Source organism: Schistocerca nitens, chromosome 1 (assembly GCF_023898315.1).
Source record: "Schistocerca nitens isolate TAMUIC-IGC-003100 chromosome 1, iqSchNite1.1, whole genome shotgun sequence".
Classification (NCBI taxonomy): domain Eukaryota; kingdom Metazoa; phylum Arthropoda; class Insecta; order Orthoptera; family Acrididae; genus Schistocerca; species Schistocerca nitens.
The window spans coordinates 1,086,198,588-1,086,226,008 of NC_064614.1; the positions used below are offsets into that span (position 1 = coordinate 1,086,198,588).

The 27,421-nt window shown below is 43.4% G+C and overlaps 1 non-coding gene across 1 annotated transcript; it reads right to left on the minus strand.

Moving 5' to 3' along the window:
• Positions 1-18,929: 18,929 nt before the first annotated feature.
• Trnas-cga (transfer RNA serine (anticodon CGA)) lies at positions 18,930-19,004 on the minus strand. The gene has a single exon. It is a non-coding gene; the product is annotated as a tRNA-Ser (tRNA).
• Positions 19,005-27,421: the final 8,417 nt, after the last annotated feature.

Consider the following 27,421-nt stretch of genomic DNA (forward strand, 5'->3'; position numbering starts at 1 on the left):
TTTCTTATTGCCCCATCGTTTTCAAGTTCATAGTATTAGGTGAACATGATAGCATCTGTTTTGCTAGTAGGTATGTATGAGTTGCTCTGCAATTTACTGTTTGCGTGACGAGAATATTTTTCAAATGGACGTCTTATGATTGTTTGGCTGCAGCTTATGTTGGCTAAGCTAGAGCTTTATTGTACAAGTACTGTTTCTCCCTGCTGAAAACGTAAGCTCTGTGTTTCTAAGTGTATTTAATGAGCGTTTGAAATCTCCTTGTTTGATTGGATTTTAAATGATAATTTTGTTTTGGGTAATGAATGCCACAGTTTTGGTGTATTATTTATCTCCATAATCAGTACAGTAATACTTGTGGTAGGTTTTGTTCCAATAATATGTTATCTCTGTAGTTTTTTCCTTATGTTTTTAAAATTTGATTGATCACTATTACTTTTGGATTTATTGTTTACTTAGTTAATTTGAGTTGCTATGTTTACAGTTTCTTTTTGATCAATTATCTAGTTAGCACATAGATGAGGTTGCAATCTAAATAACCGAAGTGGTAGACTTGTTCTATTATTCTGTTCTTAATCATAATTTTTGTCCATACAGGATCTTTTTCTTTAAAAGTTACTGATTTTCTCTGCTTTTCCGAATTCGTCAAATCTTTTTTTCTGTAACAGTGGAAACATTTCGTAATTGCGCTGTCAGTATGCTTCAACGTTTTGGTGATTGCTACAGGGCTACAAGGAAAAGATTACAAAGGTACGTAATCATGTCTTTATTATTCATGTAGGTAGTTCAAATCACATATCTACGTAAGCTGATGCTAAGGCTACACAATGTTCCTGCATAAAATTATGCTTTTGTGTTTTTAAAAGCATCAGTCACTCTCAAAGGTAGTGACATGCAAGCCCTGATATTATAGTTATATTCCCACAGAAAATTATAATGGCCATGAAAAGATTATTAACGCTATCTGGATCGAAATGGAGCTTGAAGAGTAGTCACGCTGCACATGATTTCATATAATTGAGCGCAAGGCTCCGTTAAAGGCCAGCATATCTTGGTAAGGAATATAATCTGTAACTAAACAGAATCATGAGAGCAAAAAGTGTCAGTACGTTGCGCTAGCTTCACCTTAATCGATTCACACTGCAACGTAGTGGTCTCCCACTATATGTATTCATCTGTTCACAGTGAGTGCAGTAATTAAGCATTAGAATGAATCAGCTGCACTTCCACATTTCTTGTACTTAAAAACAGCATACTACTGTGGTCCAGTAGTCTAATGTCCACCAACAGCAGTCTGATGTCCATCAATAGCAACCAACGTGGCCTTACCTTAACTAATAGCTGAAAATGGCTAACTATCGTGCCAACAGATTGTATCACACCACATTCTTTGTTTCCAACGTTGTCTCATGGAACGTTATTCTAATCATTAGACGTAATTCGCTACTGCCTCTATTCGCCTGACAGTTCGACAAATGGCGGTCGCAAGTGTGACGTGGTTTTAAGCAGGACATGAATAAAGGAAATTAACTAACTGTAAATGACTTTCAATTCTCACAATTAATCGCTGTTCAACAGAACGCAAACATAAGATTTCAATTTCGAAATGAAATCTTGGATTATATTTAACTCGCAAAGCAGCCTTAGAAATCAAAAGCACAATCCGATGGCATGGACAAAGCCAACCTTTTCTTTCTCATATGAATTAGGATGGATGAACTGAACACAAAAACAGAATGAAATAAACTACGAAGGTGATGGAGTACCTATATCCTCAATACGTGATAATTCGTATTCTCTCGTAGCCTACTTCACTGCATGATATGAATTCGCGTTAGTGAGAATTGGCGCGCAGAATGATTCAAAGTCTCACACCCTCCTTTACCTCACATGGTGTCTCAGAGGTCGCCACAATAAACTATCCTTGAATTTTATCGATAATCTGAAGCATCATAGAGTAATACAACATCATAGCTCTCCACGTGGGAAAATAAGTTCATCAGAGTACCCTGTTCCTTCCAGTACGACTCCAGTACAAAGTGCATCGCATCGCTCCAAGTACAGATTACGACCATCTAGAATAAGCAATGGCACTATCGGCTAATGGCTGACTTCCCTTCCGCTGCACAAGGACATCCAGCCGCGAGCTGTGATTGGATGAAAGTCAACTTCTTGCCAAAGACAATGTTTCCGACTCAGTTGTTACGCAAAGATTCGATATGATGAAGATGACTGGCTTAATATCTCAGAAATAGTTATAAGATAAATATTATAGCTAAGGGAATGTATATAATAGGTCTTGAGAAGATAAAAAGGTCAACAGGCACTTTTCAACCTAATCTCTAAAGAACAGCGATAATATTCATCTTCAGACACATCTCTTTGAAGACGATGTATTATTCCGTACCCACTTTCTCACAGTCAGTTTCTCCGCGTCTGAATCATCAAATTCTCGTCACTGAACACTGTCCTTCATATTACAGAATAGAGAGAAACTAGATGATTTCAGATTTTTGTTCTATATTAAATGCCTTCTTATAGCGTACGTCTCTCACCTGGTCTCATCTGAATTCTTCGTTTTCTATCTTGTGAGGGACACGGTTCAGCGATCCGCCCAGACTGCCAATCACTTGAGTTGTAGATAAAGACGTTTGCACGTATTGTCGTGGTTCGTACGTATTGTCGTGTGAACATGGATCTGTTTCATATTTTTACGTCATCTCTTGCTCCCAAGCTTTTCTAAACATTTGAAATATATTATTGTACTACTTCATGTTGATCGTAAGATCGTGTTTCAGAAAATGAAGATAACTGACCCCCACGTCAAAACTATTTTACAGTGCCTTTCAATGGTGTTAATCTTCTTACGTGTTGCTGGATAGCTGTGGTTTTACTGGAGAGACTGATTCGTCTTTTCTGTATCATCAAATATCACAAGTTGGAAAATAAGGCGTCACACGACGCTTTTACTGACTATTCCTCAAATCAACTGGTAACGGCCATGGTACTTACCTAGCACACAAATTTCGATACTCAAGATTTTCGCCATCTTTTGTTTGTCATTGTGACCACTGCTCAGCTGTGCGGCAATCGTAAGGACTATTGACATGCCTTTCCGTGAAAGTCAACACCTCCATTCGCTTACGAACCGTCTGGATGATTGCAGTACGTCGTCTCCTAGCGTGCTTTTTGTCTTTATTACTGATTTCCTTTTTGGTGAAGTTCTTCATACAGTTATGTGTATATTATATGCATGTTGTCAGGTTGACCTTTTGACGATTATGTAACCGTCAGCTGGAGAAGGTACGGACCATTTGCAGACGAATATTCCTCTTATACTTTTAATTTGGTCCACGTTTTAGTTAATAATTAACGTTGATGTTCTTTGTTTATAAGAACGACTTTCGGACGCGTTCTGTGGGTGGAACAGTCAGTTGTGCACGGATGACGTAGCAGACATCCACACGCACGACTTTACGGTTTGTGCTGACAATACGCGGTTGACACTTCGTTAGAACGAATGTTATTTAAGGACATCTGTCACGTATGTCTACCGGTGGAACACGAAATAAATACGCCATTTCCAAACTTACGATCTTGTTTGGTTAACTACTGAAACTTTCCGTGCTATTCGCGGCGAGCGTGGTTTTCGTTTACACGTCGTCGGAGAGTATCACGTAGCTTGTATCCATTCTCTACAAGCAACTCAGAAACAGTATTGTTTCTGCTTTGCATCCACTAGTAATTTAAAAATTAAGCAACAATGTTCTGAAACACCGCCGGCCGGTGTGGCCGTGCGGTTCTAGGCGCTACAGTTTGGAACCGCAGGACCGCTACGGTCGCAGGTTCGAATCCTGCCTCGGTCATGGATGTGTGTGATGTCCTTAGGTTAGTTAGGTTTAGGTAGTTCTAAGTTCTAGGGGACTGATGACCTCAGAAGTTAAGTCCCATAGTGCTCAGAGCCATTTTTTTTTTTTTTTCTGAAACACCCATCTAGAGGAACAGTTGCTCTCGTTGCAAGTGCAGTTTGAACGCTTTGCGTCAATTAATACGGTCGTCACTGTGGTGTAAAAAGTCTGGAATACCTCCTAATATCGTGTCGGACGTTCTTTTGCTCGCCGTAGTGCAGCAAATTGACGCGGCGTGGACTCAACAAGTCGCTGGAAGTCCTCTGCAGAAATGTTGAGCCATGCTGCCTCTACAGGTGTACATAAATGCGAATCTGTTGCCGGTGCAGGATTTTGTGCACGAAAAGACCTCTCTTTTATCTCCTATACATGTTAAATGAGATTCAGGTCGGGTGATTTGGCGGGCCAAATCATTCGCTCAGATTGTCCAGAATGTTCTTCAAACCACTAACGAACATCTGTGGCCCGGTGACACTGCGCACTGTTAACCAAAAAAATTAATGCATGAATGGGGCAAATGGTCTCCAGGTAGCCGAAGATAATCATTTCCCGTCAATGTTCGGTTCTGTTTGACGAGAGGACCCAGTCCATTTCACTTAAACACAGCCCACACCATTACGCAACCACCTCCAGCTTGCATAATGCCTTGAGGACAACTTGGATCCACGGCTTCGTGGGTACTGCACCACACTCGAACCATCCCATCTGAAATCCCAACTGAAATCGGAACTCTTCTGACCCGGCCGCGGTTTTCCAGGTGTCGCCGGCCGGGGTGGCCGTGCGGTTCTAGGCGCTACACTCTGGAACCGCAGGACCGCTACGGTCGCAGGTTCGAATCCTGCCTCGGGCATGGATGTGTGTGATGTCCTTAGGTTAGGTTTAAGTAGTTCTAAGTTCTAGGGGACTGATGACCTTAGAAGTTAAGCCCCATAGTGCTCAGAGCCATTTCCAGTTGTCTAGTGTCCAAACGATATGATCGCGAGAACAGGAGAGACTATGCAGGCATTGGCGTGCTGTTAGTAAAGGCACTGGCGTAGGTCGTATGCTGCCATAGTCCATTAACACCAAATTTCACTGGACTGTCTTATCGGATATGTTCGTCGTAAGTCCTCTCACATTGATTTTTGTGATTATTTCACGCAGTGGTGCTTGTTGGTTGCACTGACAACGCTACGCAAACGCCGCTGCTCTTCGTCGTTAAGTAAATGCCGTCGGCCATTGCGTTGTCCGTGGTGAGAGGTAATAATGTCTGAAATTTGGTATTCCCGGCACATTCTTGACACTGTGGATGTCAGAATATCGAATTCCCTAACCATTTCCGAAATGGAGTATCGCATGCGTCTAGCTCCAACTGCCTTTCCACATTCAAAGAGTGACAACTCCCGTCGTGCGGTCATAATGTTGGAAACCTTTTCATATGAATCACCAGAGTACGAATAACAACTCAGCCGAAGCACTTTCCTTTTATACCAAATGTATGCGATACTACCGGCATCTGCGTACGCGCTTATTGCTATCTCGTGACTTTGTCATCTCAGTGTTACTTTGCGTCATTTTTTGTGTAGCCCACCTATCAGGAAGTTATCTATCGTCAATCCTATGATTGGTTTAAACACCGTAGTGCTTTGCTTTTTATGACCCTATGACCCTATTCAAAGTAGTATTACATTTCCTTTTTCCAAACTTCAGACTGACTTCTGCAGACACTTGCAGGGGGAGCTACAGTTTGACATGGATTCTGAAACATAATGTCACTTTGTCGCCAGTGCTGGTTCTTGGTTATACCCTAATGGTATTCTGTCTCATTTCCATCTTCAACAGAGCACTGTAAGGATATTCGGTCATATTATCAATGACGGAATGTACATATAAGCTCACCAAGCGAAATGTTATTCTCACCTTATTAGTACTCACTCTCATCGCTAGGGGCACTGCAGTGATTTAGTACTGGTACTGTTGTAATCGCGGCCGGAACGATTGCGGGGCTGCCGAGAATGAAGACATGGCAGGACCAAATGGGAGCGGCGCTCGAACAACTAGAACGAACGGGAAAGGACGGATCCGAACAACGACGGACAACCGAGCGAGACTTTACGAACAACCGAGCAAGACTTTACGAACATCAACATGCAAGAAGCAACGGGGACACAAGTGGAAACCTCAAGAATCCACAACGTCCATTCGTACACGGAAAAAAAGTAAAGTAAACACGCCTGTCTGTAGGCGAGACGTCGACACACGACTATCAGACTGCCTCGCTGATGAGAGGCAGGCGCTTCGCTATTGGCCGCTGGAACCACGTGCTGCACCGTGGCGCCCTCACATTACATGCGGGCCAGGTGCGCGCGCAGCTACCGCTTACAGCGCGACGGCTGCTACTGGTAATCGAGGTCCATGCCGTCTGACGCGGATTCGAAACCCGCGGTGCTTGGTACCAGAAGTACTGGCAGCCATATGTCCTTACACTGCTGACATAAGTCATGCCTGTAAAGCAGTGTGTACTATTCAAAGTTTCGAGCTCCCATGCCCATACTGTGGATGAAGTTGCCCGATTTGGTGGTGTATCGGTGGGGACTGTCCAATATGTCTGCAATATGTCTGCCGCGAAGCGGCCCGGCTGAGTGACTACTGCAGTTGGTGGTGAGGCTGGCCATGACAGATGTTCGCAATTCACCATCCTGGTGTGGTAGTAGACGTCAGGTGGTGGCCTGTGATTGAAACCGTACTGGTTGGGAAAAATCCATTTCGTAAAAAGCTACAGCAGCGACAGGTGGCCAATGCACTCCCTGATGCAGGCTGGCCTTAGCTGGCGTAGCATGAGGCACGAGGACGGACATTGCGTGGTGTCTTCTGTCTGACGATGGTGGTAACCATCAAGGTACGTGTCAAAAAAGCGGCTGTAGTGCCGATTGAGAAACGGAGTGACGTACTGTTGTTGATAATTCTTCCTGCCGACAGGACTCAGCAGGACCAGCCATACCTCTGAGGATGTCCAAAGTAGTATTGGACGAAACGTTAGGAATAGAAGAATTCCATGGACCACGGCCATATAACCCGGAAGAATTATCGACAACAGTACCATCCAGTCGTGAAAGCCTTAATTTTATGATTGGAGCGACGTACATCGGACAGCCATGGCGCCCACGACAACTGGCCTGCCCCTGTCGGTCAGCAAGATGTGCGGGCTCAAACCGTGGCCCTTAGCACGGATGATGTCAGTGGCGTGTCCTCCCGCTCAGGCGATAACAGCTGCACAGCTAGACAGCCAGTATTCAAACACAAGGAAAGCGTCCGGCCGGAGATAGTGATCCAGCATGTGGCCCGCCGATGGAAAGGTGCCAAGTCGAGAACATCCGGACTTACCGCACGCACAGTACTGCGGGTGGTGAAGACAAGTATTGGTAGCGGTAGCTTGCTGGCTCATCTCGGCTCAAAGACTAGCCTTTGTGGGTGGTGCTTGGCAATGACTGAGACTGAGTAACTAAATTTGGCTATATATTCTCGGGTGCATTCTCATTTCTGAAACTTTGGCAGTTTTGGACTGCAACTCGAGGTGCGAGGTCCAGTTGTCGACCAAACCATGACATCAGTGGTCCATTAGCCCAGCGTATCAGCAACTCCAAAATCCTGGAGGTATTGTAATGGTGCAGCAACTTCTCCTTTCAGAAGCCCCAGATGGCGACATCTGCAATGTCACTGTACTGAATACGTATTTCTTGCCTAATTGCTGGGATGTCTTGTGACATCCTTCTTATGATGCCGTTCTGCTGAGTAGGTCAGAAGTGTTGTCCACTTCGCCAGGCGGAACCGGCGCGCAATACATGTACCATAGGATAAGAACAATGGTCATGAAAAGGTGCTAACCTAGAAGGTTCTGAGTTGAGGGTCAGGCGTTGTCAATGACTGTTTCAAACGCGACAGAAATTGCTTTTTACTGTGTGCAGTCCCACAATGGCTAATTTGTGCGAGAATAATGAGACAGAAACTGAGTGTAGTGGACATTAGGAATCGGATACGTCATAAAAGTTCAGAGTGACGTAAAAACATGAGCTTCTTAAAACGCAGAGGCTGACTGAAGATGTGTAATGTGGTCCGGGAAGTTTCTTTTCATATGATGCAACATGTCGAGTGAACCGACGGCCCAGTATGATCCGCCGTGTCCTTGTCACGGTCCGCGCGACTGCCCCCGTCGGAGGTTCGAGTCCTCCCTCGGGCATGGGTGTGTGTGTGTTGTTCTTAGCGTAAGTTAGTTTAAGTTACATTAAGTAGTGTGTAAGCTTAGGGACCGATGACCTCAGCAGTTTGGTCCCATAAGACTTTACCACGAATTTCCAGTTTTGATCCGCAGTGCGTGGAGAGTGTACTTCAGACCAGAGGTGGTTCTGTGCCGTTTTGCACGTGTTTTTCCAGGTATGGCTGTACTTGCTCATTCATGTTACTGTGAAATTGAAACCAGGATGTTTATTTCAACATTTCCTCTCTCGAAATGTTGGCCTTCTTTCCATACCTTCACGATGAGTACGCCGTGGACACACTGGTATTTCAAGATTAAAACAGCCGTTTTCACAAACACCTGATAGCACCTCAGCTGACCCCGTCTCAGTGGCAAAGGAAACTTCGGTGAGTATTTGAATCAGCAGTTGATACGCAGCTATCAACGCCCACACAATTCGACTGCTTTACGGGTCTTATCACCAGTGAGTGACTTCACATGCTACGTCGAATCTGAAGAAGTTCGTGGACATTCTTCCTCGCGAAACTGAGCCATTATTAAAACTAGATGATGTGTACATGGTGTCAGCACGAGGTTTTTAGGGGTATGTCGTGTATTGGCTTGCTTATTATTCATGCATACTTTTACATGCGTACAGAAACGTCACCTACACAGTACAGAGACAATTTGCAGACGAAAAATCGTCTGTGAATTCTGGTACAATAACAGGTTCTTCAGTAACTACTGTCATAGTTTTTTGTTTGTTGGAATTTTCTTTGGAAGCTGATGGAACAGGGAGCTGTGCACGAACGGAAGAGCAAACAGCGTCGTAGAATTCGATATACGCGTTGACAATACACGATGAACACGTTGAAGGAACGAACGTCAAGTCTGAACTTATCCCGTTGACAATCAGATGCCTGGCCAGTATTTAATGATATGGGAACTGTAACACCAATCATGTGTATACTCTTAATTGTGTAATATTTATTAAAAATTGTTGCCGGCCGGGGTAGTCGAGCGGTTCTAGGCGCTTCAGTCTGAACCGCGCGACCGCTACGGTCACAGGTTCGAATCCTGCCTCGGGCATGGATGTGTGTGATGTCCTTACGTTAGTTAGGGTTAAGTAGTTCTAAGTTCTAGGGGACTGATGACCTCAGAAGTTAAGTCCCATAGTGCTCAGAGCCATTTGAACCATTTCTTAAAAATTGTTCAGTGGGGCTCTGAAGACGGCCATGTGGCTTGATACTAATCTGGGAAATTTATTTATTTTATCGTATGGCCGTACACATACAAAAATTACGGAACTAGTAGATTTCAAATTTTAACATGGTTCTCCAGCACAAAATAACACAAATGACAACAGCCATAGATAGATATCAAGGCGTTTCATATATTTTGTCACATGACACGTCGTTGTCAGGAAATCTCTAAAGACTCTTGTAGGCACGTGCGGAACATGTTGATACAATACTAGCAACTGTCTGTCATTCCGTGCCACAGTCAGAAAGTGGTGGAGAATATTTTCCCCATTTGTGAAGAGTATATACACGTCTTCAATGGCCAATTCAGATATGCTTCAGAGTTGTCAAAATTGCGAGAGTATGATCTAATGTACGGCATTTCTTTAGGACGCAGGGCAGCTTAAGGCATTGTGGAGGACAATTTTGTTGCCAGCAGATCTTACCATCATCGATGGTACTGCATTCAGTTTCCGTTAGGATCATGGCTGTATTATGGGTGGTATATCTTGCTCCTACACCACTGGCCATTAAAATTGCTACACCACGAAGCTGACGTACTACAGACGCGAAATTTAACCGACAAGAAGAAGATGCTTCGATATGCAAATGACTAGCTTTTCAGAGCATTCACACAAAGTTGGCGCCGGTGGTGACACCTACAACGTGCTGGCAAGAGGAAAGCTTCCAACCGATTTCTCATACACAAACAGCAGTTGACCGGTGTTGCCTAGTGAAACGTTGTTGTGATGCCTCACGTAAGGAGGAGAAATGCGTACCATCACTTTCCCGACTTTAATAAAGGCCGGATTGTAGTCTATCGCGATTGCGGTTTATCGTATCGCGACATTGGTGCTCGCGTTGGTCGAGATCCAATGACTGTTAGCAGACTACGCAATCGGTGTATTCAGGAGGGTAATACGGGACGCCGTGCTGGATACCAACGGCCTCGTATCACTAGCAGTCGAGATGACAGGTATCTTATCCGCATGACTGTAACGGATCGTGCAGCCACGTCTCGATCCCTGAGTCAACAGATGGGGACGTTTGCAAGACAACAACCATTGGCACGAACAGTTCGAAGACGTTTGGAGCAGCATGGGCTATCAGCTCGGAGACCATGGCTACGGTTACCCTTGACGCTGCATCACAGACAGAAGCGTCTGTGATGGTGTACTCAACAAAAAAAAAAATGGCTCTGAGCACTACGGGACTTAACATCTGAGATCATCAGTCCCCTAGAACTTAGAACTACTTAAACCTAACTAACCTAAGGACATCACACACATCCATGCCCGAGACAAGATTCGAAACTGCGACCGTAGCGGTCGCGCGGTTCCAGACTGTAGCGCCTATAACCGCTCGGCCATGTACTCAACAACGAACCTGGGTGCACGAATGGCAAAACGTCATTTTTTCGAATGAATCCAGGTTCTGTTTACAGCATCATGATAGTCGCATCCGTGTTTGGCGACATCGCGGTGAACGCACATTGGAGGCGTGTATTCGTCATCGCCATACTGGCGTATCACCCGGCGTGATGGTATGGGGTGCCATTGGTTACACGTCTCGGTCACCTCTTGTTCGTACTGACTGCAGTTTGAACAGTGGACGTTACATTTCAGATGTGTTACGACCCGTGGCATACCCTCCATTCGATTCCTGCGAAACCCTATATTTCAGCAGGATAATGCACGACCGCATGTTGCATGTCCTGTACCTGCCTTTCTGGATCAGAAACTGTTCGACTGCTGCCCTGGCCAGCACATTCTCCAGATCTCTCACCAATTGAAAACGTCTGGTCAATGGTGACTGAGCAACTGGCTCGTCACAATTCGTCAGTCACTACTCTTGATGAACTGTGGTATCGTGTTGAAGCTGCATTGGCAGCTGTACCTGTACACGCCATCCAAGCTCTGTTTGACTCAGTGTCCAGGCGTATCAAGGCCGTTATTAGGTGGTTGTTCTGGGTACTGATTTCTCATGATCTATGCACCCAAATTGCGTGAAAATGTAATCACATGTCAGTTCTAGTATAATATATTTGTCCAATGAATACCTGTTTATCATCTGCATTTCTTCTTGGTGTAGCAATTTTAATGGCCAGTAGTGTTATATTTTTCACTCCGCCGGGAATACATCGTTCAATATTACAGGAAGGTACTTACCGGCAGTCGTCTAGTATTCACTTAGTAGCGTGCTCTTCCGTCTGATATCTGAAGGTGGAATGTGGCTGAAGACATGTATCCAGTATGAGGGAAAATGCCGTAATGGGCAATTAACAATGTGCGTGGCTTCGTAAAATTGTACGTATATATTTTTTATGTGTGGACTCTTAAGCTAGACAGGAACACAGTACACTGTGGTACTGAGTATACCAATACGAGTGGCGATACTCGTAGACCGTTCTCTGACTATCTCCAACTGGTGCCAAAGAATTCGTGGAGAATGTTGTTTCTGCTTTAGAGTTTAGCAAATATTCGTTTCAATTGTTGCCTCAAAGAAAGTGCCCTATCTAACCTGATATGAAGGTATTCGGACGCATGTTATGTCTCCCTCTAAGTGGATATCAAGGGCTCTGTGTGCCAATCAATTGGACAGATGAAAACATGAAATTTCTATATTATTTGAGTTTGGTTATAGCTATCATTTACGGAAATATTGGCTGAAGATGTATAGATCAGAAGTTAGGATGTCTTCAGTTGTTTCAAAGATTTCGTGTCAGGACGTTTTTGCCCAGCTGTCCGCATAGCCAAACATTCTGGACTCTTTCGAAGGAATATCAGATATATACAAAATTAAACAAGAGAGGAATAAGGACAGATCCCTGTGATAAGCCATTATCCATACTTTTTGACAGCTAGTGTCTTTTTCTGTGGTGATAGTAAATGTTCTACGAGCAATCATATTGTCAATTAGTTTTATTGTCAATCTGCGTGGGACAAGCTGCAATAATTTATACAGCAGTCCATGTCTCAAATACGTGTCTAATTCTGCACATCGGTATTTTCTGCTTCGTTTGGTATCCTGCTTCCATAAATGTTGGGAAAGATACTACTTGATCAGCGCAGCAGCTCAGTCCTGGTAGGAATCCAGCTTGCTCAGTAGGAAGGTACTGAAAGTTCATTGTACTAAAAAAGGTGCAAATGGCTCTGAGCACTATGGGACTTAACATCTGAGGTCATCAGTCCCCTAGAACTTAGAACTACTTAAACCTAAGTACCGGAGTGGTCGTGCGGTTCTAGGCGCTACAGTCTGGAAACGAGCGACCGCTACGGTCGCAGGTTCGAATCCTGCCTCGGGCATGGATGTGTGTGATGTCCTTAGGTTAGTTAGGTTTAAGTAGTTCTAAGTTCTAGGGGACTGATGACCTCAGAAGTTAAGTCCCGTAGTGCTCAGAGCCATTTGAACCAAACGTAACTACCATAAGGACAACACACACATCCATGCCCGAGGCAGGATTCGAACCTGCGACCGTAGCGGTGGCGCGGTTCCAGACTGAAGCGCCTAGAACCGCTTGGCTATATCGGCCGGCTCATTGTACTAATCTGATTCAATAGAATCTGGAGTAATAAATTTTAAAATTGAAACCAGTGCAGCCAATGTCGACTTTCAGACATTATGAAGTTCCTTGGGACATTTCACATACTGAAATCGTTTCTAAGTGACTTGAGCAACTGGAGACTGAACCGCGGACTTTTAGATCATTGCTCTGATTCACGCACAGAACTGTCAACTTTAAAAACTGTAATACCGCAACGTTACGTCTAAGTTTTCAAAATCTCGTTTTATTGATCGCTAACCAAAATGTCCAGGAGCTACAATACGCGCGGTAATAATTATGCAGAACAGTGTTTACTCGAAAAACTCGCAATTCCCGCGGGCAGCGGAGCGCGTAACTCGCCCTAAGCATACTTTATTCACGAAACGGGACGCGCGCACACTGCGCGCCGAAACGCTGACGCCGATATTCGAGCAGTCCTTCACAGCGGATTATGCTTTCATATTTAGCAGCTCAATTATCTCGCGCGCAAGTAATTACATTATCCATCCAGTGAGGGCGGCCGGGAACCAGAGAGTAATATTAAATTTTCATGTAGGTAGCGGGCGCGTCGCTATCATCAAATGTCGAGTACTGCAGCGCGGCGGGAACCGAATTATAACTGTGGGCGCGACCGCTCTGCAAGAGCAACGAACGTCACAACCACCGAGGGTCGCCATCAAAAGTGGCAGCCACGTGCTGTGCTCGAGTGTACCTAATATGCGTCCACATCAGTGGAGCAAAGGCACAGGTCTTTGGCCCCCTGCACATATTACATTTCAACAACCTGACAGTGGAAAGGGGATAATGACGCGCCTACGATTATCACTTTGCTGCTGCAATGTGTCTGCATGCATTTACTGTGGACAGACCCAACAAGCTTCAAGAGCGCCATCGAAATTCGCTTTTCAGGGAAATGTGCTGTTGTGGCCTAGCGGTTCCAGGCGCTTCAGTCTGGAACCGCGTTGCCGCTACGGTCGCAGGTTCGAATCCTGCCTCGGACATGAATGTGTGTGATGTCCTTATGCTAGTTATGTTTAAGTAGTTCTAGGTCTAGGGGACTGATGACCTCAGATGTTAAGTCCCATAGTGCTCAGAGCCATTTGAACCATTTTTTGGAAAATGTGCTGAAATCATTTTGTACTTCGCTATCTCATGGGGTGTCAAAGGAGGAAGCGATCAGTTTAGGTAGATAGCGATGATAATGAGGATGATGATGATGGTGATGATGATGATGATGATGATGATGATGATGATGATGCTTGGTTTGTTGGGCCCTCAACCGCGTCGTCATCAGCGACCGTACAAAGCCCCAATTTTTTCAAAAAATGGCTCTGAGCACTATGGGACTCAACTGCTGAGGTCATTAGTCCCCTAGAACTTAGAACTAGTTAAACCGAACTAACCTAAGGACATCACAAACATCCATGCCCGAGGCAGGATTCGAACCTGCGACCGTAGCGGACTTGCGGTTCCAGACTGCAGCGCCTTTAACCGCACGGCCACTTGGGCCGGCTCCCAATTTTTTCTCAGTCTACATTTCTTCACAGTCCAATCTAGCCGCTGTCACGAATGATGAAGATGATAATGATGAAATGATGAGGACAAAACAAACACCCAGTCCCCTGGCAGAGAAAATTCCCAAGCCGGCCGGGAATGGAAGCCGGGACCCCGTGATCCACACGTAGCAACGATAGCCACTGAGCAACGAGCTGCGGACAGGAAGATAGTCTCGTGTACAATTAGTAACACTGTACTGTCAGCCATACTGTGTGAAGTCTGCATTTAGCAAGATAGCCGCAAATCTTTGCTCATAAATTTTTCTACAAGACAGCGAGAGGGAAGCTTATTCAGTCAAATCACTATTCCATTCACCCCACGCCCGATTCTTCAGGCCACTGTTAACTTCACAAATATATTAGTGTGTTGAATATTTAACATTAAGGGGAGAGTCCATCATAAAACGTCAAAAAAGAAATGGCGATGTAAGATCTTTGGGGTGTTTACTCTTAGATCTCAAAATTCTCTGGGTGTATTTGGATTACAAGTACGTCTAAGAAGTATGTGAAATATGGACTGTACGAGGGGCTGTAGCACACTGACAACTACCACAGTGATAAGAGGCTTCTATGTGATATGCTACTGGCAAGATGCAATGATCGAAAGAGACGAAATCCAAATGAACATTTGCAGTGTCATTTGGTCCAAGTACGCCAACGAAAAATAGAAGAAAAAGAGATACTCTTGGGTCTTGTAGAAACTGTTTCTCAATTCAGTATTGGCTGTTTGAAAACTGAATAAGGCTGGAGTCCTTCCACGCAATTACCTCCCTCTCAGAAGAAGATCTGCTTATTTAGAGATCAACGACTCATCAAACAAGATACTGAAGGAGAAGAATAAATTTGGGGAAAAGGCTACCGTAGTATTGAAATTACAAGAAGTAGTAGCCTTAGAGGAGCGGGAAGGGAAAATGTATAGTGCTTGTGCATTTTAATGCATATGTATCTTGTACTAGCATTTACTTTTTAATAAACATTTGAAAACCATTTTGAAGTAACTTTGTTTCCCTAAGTTGAATGGCAATGTTTTTATTCTAAATCTCAATGAAATTTTTGCAGAATGTAGTTCCGAGGTATCTGCATATTACCGAAAATGTAGTTGCTCTATTTTATCATCATCTTGTCCGCCCCCGGTAGCTGAGTGGCCAGCGTGACAGACTGTCAATCCGAACGACCCGGGTTCGATTCCCGGCTGGGTCGGAGATTTTCTCCGCTCAGGGACTGGGTGTTGTGTTGTCCTAATCATCATCATTTCATCCCCATCGACGCGCAGGTCGCCGAAGTGGCGTCAACTCGAAAGACCTGCACCAGGCGAACGGTCTACCCGACGGGAGGCCCTGGCCACACGACATTTCATTTCATCATCACCTTTATGTACCGATAATTAAAGAAAAATTAAGTTTGAATGTTGAGAAAAGAACTGAATGTAAATGAATAATATTTCTTCTAAAAGAAATGTCTTGTGATTGTGACTAAGATATTTGGATTGTGAAAATTAATATCCGAGTACCAAAAGTTGGTTTTCAAAAATACCATTAAAATCATATTATATATTCAGCACTCGATAACCAACCATGCTTTGCAATTGAAAGTTTTGGCATTGCTAGATCATTGCGCAGTAGACAAGTTTTTAAAAGTCGGTTGAAATTGGCGGGGTAGAAGAAATGTAAAATATTTCGGTGGTGTCTCACCTTAAGCATGTGAGCCTTTATAGCGAAAGCGCAAAACCCTAATTATGTTGATTTTGCTAGTTTCAGATTATCCTCTCATCGATTAATGAAAAAAGTTAGTCCAAAACTGGTAAACCAAAAACAGCGATAAATCCTTTATACATTCGTGTAAGACGGTTCTGGCAAATAGCTCATCGTGTCAGACCGTTTGTTTTAAGCTTGATTACAGCAAAAATAAATTGCAAAAACTGTCATTAAACTGCATTTTCTGAATATTTAGTTTTTCTCCTGAACTATGTATTGCACAACCAAATAATTTTGTAGGTATCTTCAGTGGTACATAACAGTGAAAAGAATTAGCAGTAAAGCAATAGTAAAATAATACCTCATGGCTTTTGCTGAAGCTACACCGTGTGAACTATGAACATTTATTAAGCAATAAACTGTGTTCCTATTTCATTTTGTGGAACTGTAACCGAGAAAAATTCAGAAAAGTTTGAAATTACGTCCAGAGTTTGTTGGATGTCGGTAAGTGCTCTCATTATCAAACGCTAGTTGAGTATAGTTTCGGTTATTTGCACGTTGTTTTAAAAAAAGCTAGTTTTTCACACATCTCAATATTAATGATGGAATGTCTCCTGAGCTATGTGTTGAACAATGATATAATTTTACAAGTACGTTCAGTGGTGTAAGTGGATGTTGTGTGAAAATTTCAAGTAATACAATTGGCAGTAAAGAAGTAATGACGTAAAACGTCACACCTTACTTTGAAATTGTATTGTAGGAATAATGAATATTCTGAAAGCGAATTTTTTCCTTTCATTATTTTGTAGGGGATGTGTCTGAAGAATGGTTTCGCAAACGTTTGAAATTATGTGCAAAGTTTGTTGGACGTCATGCACTGTTGCCGGTTTTAGGGGTGCACTTAGCCTCGTGATGCCAATTGAAGAGCTACTCGACCGAATAGTAGCGGCCCCTGTCAAAGAAAACCATCATAACGACCGGGAGAGCGGTGTGCAGACTACACGCCCCTCCTATCCGCATCCTCAGCTGAGGATGATACGGCGGTCGTATGGTGGCCGTGGGTCACATGTGGCCTGATGACGGAGTCCTTTTTGTTGGACGTCGCTAAGAATTATAATTCTCAAATACTGGTTGTATATGGCTGGGTAAGTTGTATGAGTTATACTTTCTCAAGACATAGCCTACACATAGTTTATTACTTTAATAGTTGACTTACTGTGTTGAACTGCTAACGTAAGGTTATATCTCTTAATAAGTAGTTTATGCGAGTATATAAAATTATTATATTCGGTAATTAATTGTATGAAATAATAAAAACAAAGTTTTCGTTGCCCTTGGAAGCCGTTTTGTTGCCCTTGGAAGCCGTTAACTAGGCAACCTGGAACAGGGATTATGTGACTGGGTGAAATATCTGTAGGCTATAGCATCGCGGCTTAGGAAGAGTGTTCCAACTAAACCACGTATTTGGAACTGCTGGCTTATGGTCTTTACTCACGCAGAATAGATCGCCGCTCAGCTTATCAGTATACAACCGTTGCCGAAGTAAATACCAAATCGCAATCACACGTTAATTGTAGCATCCAGAAATCTCAGAGAAGCCAGCATCCGCCACTTTTCATTGGTTTCATCGGCTTCATTTTAAATTACCCGCATAGTTACCTAATATCGTAACTTTACCTTCGACTCAGCCGCGTTATAGAACAGGTTACGCGCTTGCAACTATGAAAAGAATCTGGACCAACTGGCAATAAATCACACACGCACGTACGCACACAGAACTTCCACTCTATACCGGGCGTCCCTGGAGGAACGGTCAATATTCAGAGATTTGAAAGGAACGATCATTTGAAGTGAATACGTCGGGCAAACATGGCCTCTACAACGCATAGCTATGAACACCACTTCAGCTTTGTTACTGTGAAACAAATATTTCTAGGAGACTGTGCTTCCTCTGCTTTCCATATTTTTGGTGGAGGTAGTATGGACCAAAACAACAAAAAATTGTCTAGTAGACGTGGACTCTAATATGCAAACGTTATGAGCTATGAGCAGTTGTCCAGTAAAAGACATATATGTCACAGTGGAGGAAGATGAGCAAGTGCTAATAGCTGTTAAGGTACGCACTTTAGAGCCCTTGTTTAATGTACATTTTGCTCTTGTTTTCGGCCATACAACCATCTCTCTGCAAAGAGCTCGCAGTAGAAGAGATTTGTTTCACAGTACCGAAGATGACGTGCTCATAGGTATACATTATACAGCCCGCGTTTACTAGACCTTTTTGCTTCGAATGATCTCTGTTACATCCCTGAACATCGATCATACCTTCTGGGACATCCTATAGGCACAAACAACAAGGAATTACCGTAAGGAGTACTTATAAAATATAATGCCCTATGTAACGTGTCGTAACTCTTACTAGAACTTTCCCTTTCAGCAAGCAGAACTACTGCGTTACATCCTTATTTTCACGATTCTTGATCGATCTTTACGCCAAATGTTCGTCCTGTAGCGTCTTTCAGTGACGCCTTTGGTAAGAGATTGTAGTATGCCTTCTCAGCCAGTAGGCAATGAAATTGAACGTCAGACAGAGTATGAGGATTTTAGGTATACGTATATACGATTTTTGCACTACTTTGTTAACACTGGAAAGAAATATTCACAAACAAAATACGTTTTTTTTACATATCTCTGTTGCTTGGTACTCTTTGTCTAAGTTCGGCTTTGTTATGCGATGACTGCAAGTTTTGACTTGAAACTTCCTGGCAGATTAAAACTGTGTCCCCGACCGAGACTCGAACTCGGGACCTTTGCCTTTCGCGGGCAAGTGCTCTACCAACTGAGCTACCGAAGCACGACTCACGCCCGGTACTCACAGCTTTACTTCTGCCAGTACCTCGTCTCCTACCTTCCAAACTTTACAGAAGCTCTCCTGCTAGTTCTGCAAGGTTCGCAGGAGAGCTTCTGTAAAGTTTGGAAGGTAGGAGACGAGGTACTGGCAGAAGTAAAGCTGTGAGTACCGGGCGTGAGTCGTGCTTCGGTAGCTCAGTTGGTAGAGCACTTGCCCGCGAAAGGCAAAGGTCCCGAGTTCGAGTCTCGGTCGGGCACACAGTTTTAATCTGCCAGGAAGTTTCATATCAGCGCACACTCCGCTGCAGAGTGAAAATCTCATTCTGGAAACATCCCCCAGGCTGTGGCTAAGCCATGTCTCCGCAATATCCTTTCTTTCAGGAGTGCTAGTTCTGCAAGGTTCGCAGGAGAGCTTCTGTAAAGTTTGGAAGGTAGGAGACGAGGTACTGGCAGAAGTAAAGCTGTGAGTACCGGGCGTGAGTCGTGCTTCGGTAGCTCAGTTGGTAGAGCACTTGCCCGCGAAAGGCAAAGGTCCCGAGTTCGAGTCTCGGTCGGGCACACAGTTTTAATCTGCCAGGAAGTTTCATATCAGCGCACACTCCGCTGCAGAGTGAAAATCTCATTCTGGAAACATCCCCCAGGCTGTGGCTAAGCCATGTCTCCGCAATATCCTTTCTTTCAGGAGTGCTAGTTCTGCAAGGTTCGCAGGAGAGCTTCTGTAAAGTTTGGAAGGTAGGAGACGAGGTACTGGCAGAAGTAAAGCTGTGAGTACCGGGCGTGAGTCGTGCTTCGGTAGCTCAGTTGGTAGAGCACTTGCCCGCGAAAGGCAAAGGTCCCGAGTTCGAGTCTCGGTCGGGCACACAGTTTTAATCTGCCAGGAAGTTTCATATCAGCGCACACTCCGCTGCAGAGTGAAAATCTCATTCAAGTTTTGACTTGTTCGTCATCTAGCAACAGCAGAAAAGCTGTTCTAGAGAAAGGTGAAACAAGATACCAGTTTCTGATGAAAGACACACTGTTTCTACAGTACAAAAAGAAAATAGGCACTGTGCAGCTACTGGCGTAGTATGTTTACACAACGAAAACCGAAAACACAGACCGACTTGCAATTGGCGCACGGTGGCTATACGTAATATCTCACCTTTCCCAGGAGTGTGTCAGCGAAACAGTAACTTTTTAAATTACACCTATTTTTTTGATCTAGACGTTATTAGTGACAAAATACGCATTTTTAAAAACCTGAAAAGTAGAGTTATAAGAATATAGAATTTCTTGGTCAAATATTTTTCAGTTTCGGAAATGAATGTTTGAGGATAGGAAATTTTCTATAATGAATAAGTTTTCAAACTAAATATCTTTAGAAGAAGCAAATTGTTGTTTCAGAATTGGGTAAATGGAAGTTTCAACTGACTAGGGAATAGTCCAAACCTACAAGTCGATACTTAGCTTGAAACTTTTCTCACGGGAGGGATATATCGAAGGAAATGCACTGCCAAACCTTTAGCTGCTAAGGTGCACCACAAATATTTTTTTAAAAATGTTCAAGTTACTCATACTTCCTGACCGGCGCGCGAATCGGCGAATAACCAGACGCAGCCGTGACAGGAGAACGTAGCGCTGTGGGTGAAGTCCAAAGTGCAGACACGCGAATTTTAAGCATTTACAACAATGGTACCAAAAATATTTTAAATCATTAATCTTGGAATAACTTACAGTTCATATCAACAGCTAAGCTGTTAGAAATGTGACTGTTCCACAAGTGACTAGCAGAGGAAAGAAAATCAAGGCAGTATATTATGTTACATTACAGACGACTTTCATCAATGGAGTCTTTAATTTGGAGACATGGTAGCAGAGATCTTTCAGTAATGCTTAAATAAAATACGAGTATATTTTACTGGCAATGAAACAGTCCCTTGTTTGTTCCTTGCATTCGTCACAAAACTACCTCGTATTTACTGGATGATGTAAAAAAAGTACATTTCCTTACATCATCCACACTTGATAAAAGAAAAGCTAATGCTTCCAGCACTACACAGTAAATATTAGTTTTATTTTGACAGAACCGGGATGGATAAGGAACTGGCCGTCGCCGTTGTTCTTCATATACAGTGCCACGTACCAGGCATACTTGATCAAATTCGTAAAACTTGGTGATGCAAACTGACAATGCACAAATCACTGACGTTTAACTGTTCTACCGAAAATTAAAATGTCCGAAAACTTTATAAAAATGCTGTGTTCAAACGTCTTTTTTATCGAGAGGCTGAATCACACTATAGTTCCGAGTGGAATACGAATCATGTTAACAGTTGTTTCGTCGTCCTACTACAGACAGAGGTGTCGTATAAGCAGGCCAGGCGTACAACTAAAGCAATGAGATAATTTCTGCAACTGGTAAAAAGACGTTTCGGCTGTAATATTGAAAATTATGCTCCTCCATTTTCCTTATTTTGCTATGTCGATTACAAGTCTTTTGCAACCAAACAGTCTCTTTTTTTAATTTTTAACTCAAATTTCATGCAATTTGCGTTGAGGTTTGTCAAGACAGATATAAAGCTGCGGAAACTTAATTTTCACTGGCACTGTTGTTTATGAATGGGTCGTAGCATTCATCGACTGCACAAAGCACTCTTGCCCTTTTTCTTATTTTTTGCCCGAAATGATGAAGTACAGATTCCATGCAGTATCTGTACGGGACCTGACTTTCCTTATACACATCATTTTAAGGGATATAAGAAACTTCATATTCACGTCAGCTACGAATTTCTTTATAGTAGTACCTTTTAGTAAGTTCCCTATATGTTTACTTTAAGTAAACCTTAAGTTTGAGATTTCCTTTTCTGTGTGCTTTCCTGAAACCATGTAACCAAAAGGCCAAGTTTCGTTGATCTCCCTTACTAACGGTGCATAAAATATCACGAGTGGTTCTAAATCTTCCGAACAGTTTTTCTTTCATACTTTAACGAACTTCATTTCGCCACATATTTCATACATCGTGTAAATCTATGTTCCATTTATACAATTTACGTTCAGATTTTCCGAAACGAAACTGGCTTTCCCCACTGCTAAACTTCAAGCGCTTTCTTCCTCCTTCGTTCAAGAAAACAATTTACTGCCTTTTCTTTGTCACCGAAAGCTATTACTGTACATGTTTCCATTGTGCTAGTAACGTACTGTATTTTTATTCTCCACTTTAACTTGCACAACAATCATCGTTAAAACCTGAATTCAAGAAATCGTCAGAATTGTTTCTTGTTTCTTCTAACGTTTACATGATTTCTACAGGAATATCGACATAATTAGAATGAATGTCTAAGAAAATAACTGATAATTATTATTATTAACTGATTATGTAGGTCTTCAGGAAAAGTAGGTGACTTCTGTTGTCTACCAAATTCTTCATATTTCATCTTTGCAAGGTTTAAAATGTTACTGGATTCTACACAACTATAAAACCCTGGAACCTCCATGAACACAAGTGCTATTATGAAGCATGGACGGAGAAAACATAAATATTAATTCAGTTTCATCTCCATTGTTAACATTTAGCGATTCCTCAAAGAGAACTGTTAATTATTATTCATAATCAATGAACTGTGAATTCTAATAATTAGTAACTGCGAAAAACTGTGACATACAAACTATCACCGAAAACTGAAATTTCCTTTAGAAATTACGACCGCGTTGTGCTGTGTTACCTATTTACTGATGTACCGACAATCAAGAATATGCACCTGTTGTGTTGCTACAACTACGGTAGCAACTTACAGTTAACCAGCCGCCTAACGAGCTATGAATTTGGCAATTAAAAGCTTTTTTTTTTTTTTTTTTTTTTTTTTTTGGAAAAAGAAAGATACTTCCAGTGTGTCTAAGCAGCTAAAATTTTGACATTGTGTTCCTTTCTGCATATTATTCTTGTCTAATAAATTTCAAAGAGGGTTTCTACATGTCGGAGTAGACCATTCGCTTGTGAGGCGTGTCAGTACAAGTATAGGTAAATATTTCCTCTACAGAAATTTTGTGCAATATATGCTTTATGGACACGGTAATTTCACCATATTTCTTTAAATAAAATGTTTCTACTAGAGTAGACTCCATTATTACAATCAATTATTAAAACCTAATAATGAATAATTACGTTTAATCTGGAACGTGGTAGTTATACATTACATATTTCGGAGGTAGCATGAAAGAATGATAAAGCGTTCTTTGAACTTTTAGTTTTTTCTTTTGTTTTTAATTACTTCTATTTTCTTGTAGAATACTTCCATTAAAATGTGGTGATGAGCCTTAATTGCTATATAAAGCCAGATATACGTTTTATGACTCACAACACATACCGAATGAAATAATATATGTGATCACGTGTATCCGTTAATGCCGATACAAATTCGTATCGAGTGCTTCATTAACCACAGGTATCGACTACTGCAGTAATGGAAAAATTCCTACAACACCAGCTACCTTTCAAAAAGCACCAGTTTTCTGGCAACATCTAGTTGTTAGAATTATATTAATACCTTCAGTTGCTAGCGACCGTTGATATATATCAATGGGGACAGGTGAAAATGTGTGCCTCGTCCAGGACTCGAACACGGGATCTCCTGCTTACATGGCAGACGCTCTATCCATCTGAGCCACCGAGGGCACAAAGGATGGCGCGACTGCAGGGACTACGTCTCGCACGCCTCCCGCGAGACCCACATTCTCACCTTGTCTGTCCACACACTACATTCGTAGTGTCCCACCCCAACACACTCATTACTCAATGAAGACATTCTTTCCAGGTCCTGTAAGAGTTCGGGGAATATGTGTGCATCCTCACAGAAGAAGGAGCTCATGGCCGGTGTTGCCAGAATTGTATACTTATATGGATATGTCTACATCTACATTTATACTCCGCAAGCCACCCAACGGTGTATGGCGGAGGGCACTTTACGTGCCACTGTCATTACCTCCCTTTTCTGTTCCAGTCGCGTATAGTTCGCGGGAAGAACGACTGTCTGAAAGCCTCCGTGCGCGCTCGAATCTCTAAATTTACATTCGTGACCTCCTCGGGAGGTATAAGTAGGGGGAAGCAATATATTCGATACCCCATCCAGAAACGCACCCTCTCGAAACCTGGCGAGCAAGCTACACCGCGATGCAGAGCGCCTCTCTTGCAGAGTCTGCCACTTGAGTTTGCTAAACATCTCCGTAACGCTATCACGCTTACCAAATAACCCTGTGACGAAACGCGCCGCTCTTCTTTGGATCTTCTCTATCTCTTCCGTCAACCCGATCTGGTACGGATCCCACACTGATGAGCAATACTCAAGTATAGGTCGAACGAGTGTTTTGTAAGCCACCTCCTTTGTTGATGGACTACATTTTCTAAGGACTATCCCAATGAATCTCAACCTGGTACCCGCCTTACCAACAATTAATTTTATATGATCATTTCACTTCAAATCGTTCCGCACGCATACTCCCAGATATTTTACAGAAGTAACTGCTACCAGTGTTTGTTCCGCTATCATATAATCATACAATGAAGGATCCTTCTTTCTATATATTCGCAATACATTACATTTGTCTATGTTAAGGGTCAGTTGCCACTCCCTGCACTAAGTGCCTATCCGCTGAAGATGTTCCTGCATTTCGCTACAATTTTCTAATGCTGCAACTCCTCTGTATACTACAGCATCATCCGCGAAAATCCGCATGGAACTTCCGATACTATCTTCTAGGTCATTTATATATATTGTGAAAAGTAATGGTCCCATAACACTCCCCTGTGGCACGCCAGAGGTTACTTTAACGTCTGTAGACGTCCCTCCATTGATAACAACATGCTGTGTTCTGTTTGCTAAAAATTCTTCAATCCAGCCACACAGATGGTCTGATATTCCGTAGGCTCTTACTTTATCAGGCGACAGTGCGGAACTGTATCGAACGCCTTCCGGAAGTCAAGGAAAATAGCATCTACCTGGGAGCCTGTATCTAATATTTTCTGGGTCTCATGAACAAATAAAGCGAGTTGGGTCTGTTCTTTCGGATATGTCCCAAAGAACAGACGCTATATCCATATAAGTACGAGGGCTATTCCGAAAGTAAGGTCCGATAGGTCGCGAAATGGAAACCACGGTAAAAATCAAAAATGTTTTATTTGCAACAGTTAGATACACCTTGCAGCTACTTATCTCCATAGTCGCCGACCCGACTTAGACGTGTATCGTAGCGTTGTACCAACTTTCCCATACCCTCGCTATAGAAGGCAGCCGCCAGTGCTCTCCGCCAATTCTCTACGCTGGCCTACGGCTCGTTGTCTTGTGCCGAAATGTTGTCTTCATAACCAGCGGTTCATGTGACCTGAGCTGAAACTCAGAGGGAGACGATTACGGGCTGTATTGTGGGTAATCTCACATTTCCATTTGAAAACGATGCAGGAGCATCTTCATTGCCCCTGCAGAATGCGGCTGAGAATTGTCTTGAAGACGAAACAGCACGACAGTTATGTAATGTTAGCTGCATAGCTTCAGGGGAAATTTCTCACCAGGCCCCCGTACTTGGCGGCAGACACTATTTTCTAGACATCTTTACGCACTCACTGCGAGCTCAGAAATGAGAAGAGCGACGTGATGCTAACTGGGGTTATACTAGAGACACTACCCAACACATCTGTGCAAAGCTTTATCGGATTTTCATAGTCGTTTCCATTTCGTGACCGATCGGACCTTACTTTCGGAATAGCCCTCGTACATCTAGTTGTGTCCGAGCCTGGTCACTTCAAGAATGATAAATAACATGACATGTCTGCCCCACTGCCGACTGAGGTGGTCCTTCCCAGCTGCTCCCCAGTACCTCGACAAACGACGTAGCCGAGGAGTCCAGCGAAGAAGCGTCCGGCACTTTGCTCATCTGCTGCGCGCGTCGAGCGAAGGCTGCGCGCGGGCCGATCATTACGCCGCATTAGGGCAGGCGCCCCCTTGCTTTCGCTTTGCTTCCGCTGTCAGCGCCGCCTAATTATGGCCTAGTTCATTAGCGGCGGGTCGCTCCCCCGGCACAGCGGCCGCGGCCACGGTAATTACCGTGCATCTTTAATCGCCGCACGTGCCTGCTTTGTCCGAGCCTCGCAGCCCCTCTGCTGTACCAGCGCTGCCCCCGTGAACCTGTCCTCAAGGCTGTACACGCGTTGGCAAGCGACATATTGTCTCCCGATGTTCCACTGTCAGACGCTCGTGTTAGTGCACATCTCAGGGCAATAGACTGAAAGTTTCGTCGCTTGGATGGACGCGTACCTTGTACGGCGATAAACTATCGGCAAATAATCCTCTCTCCATTAGAAATGCAACATCATGAAGATGGGATGCAACAAATGTCAGTTTGACACAAAATGTACTGTGCATAGATCGGTAAATTATTAGCATTTTTGTATTGTAGTGCATTGTCTCGGTTGATCTACATTGTATAGGGCGTTCGGACTTGGAGAGGGCAGTGAGTACATAATACTATGAAGAGACAAAAAACCTGGTACACCTGCCTAATGTCGTGTAGGGCCCCGCGAGCACGAAGAAGTGCCGCAAGACGACGTGTCCATGTCTGAAGTAGTGCTGGAGGGAATTAACACTATGAATCCTGCAGAGCTCTCCATAAATCCGTAAGAGTACGTGGAGATTTCTTCTGAAGAGCACATTGCAAGGCGTCCCAGATATTCTCAATAATGTTCACGTCTGGGGAGTTTGGTGACCAGCGGAAGTGTTTAAACTCAGAAGAGTGTTCCTGGTGCCACACTGCAGCAATTCTGAACGTGTGGGGTGTCGCATTGTCCTGCTGGAATTGCCCAAGTCCGTCGGAATCCACAATGGACGTGAATGGATGCAGGTGATCAGACAGGAAGCTTACATACGTGTCACCTGTTAGAGCCGTATCTAGACGCATCAGGGGTCTCATATCACTCCAACTGCACACTCCCCACACCATTACAGACCCTCCACCAGCTTGAACAGTCCCCAGCTGACATGCAGGTTCCATGGATTCATGAGACTGTCTCCATACCCGTACACGTCCATCCGCTCGATACAATTTTGAACGAGACTCGTCCAACCAGGCAACATATTTCCAGTCAGCAACAGTCCAATGTTGGTGCTGACGGGCCCAGGCGAGGCGTAAAGCCTTGTGTCATTCAATCATCAAGGTTATCGATGATGTTTCGTTGAATTGCCCAGCACTGGAGACTGCTGCAATTTGAGAAAGGGTTGCATATCTGTCACGTTCAACGATTCTCTTCAGTCGTCATTGGTCTCATTCTAGCAGGATCTTTTTCCGGCGGCAAATTTGATGTTTCACCGTATTCCTGAAGTTCATGATACACTAGTCAAATGGTCGTATGCGAAAATATCTTGTTCATCGCTATCTCGTCGTTGCTATGTCCCATCG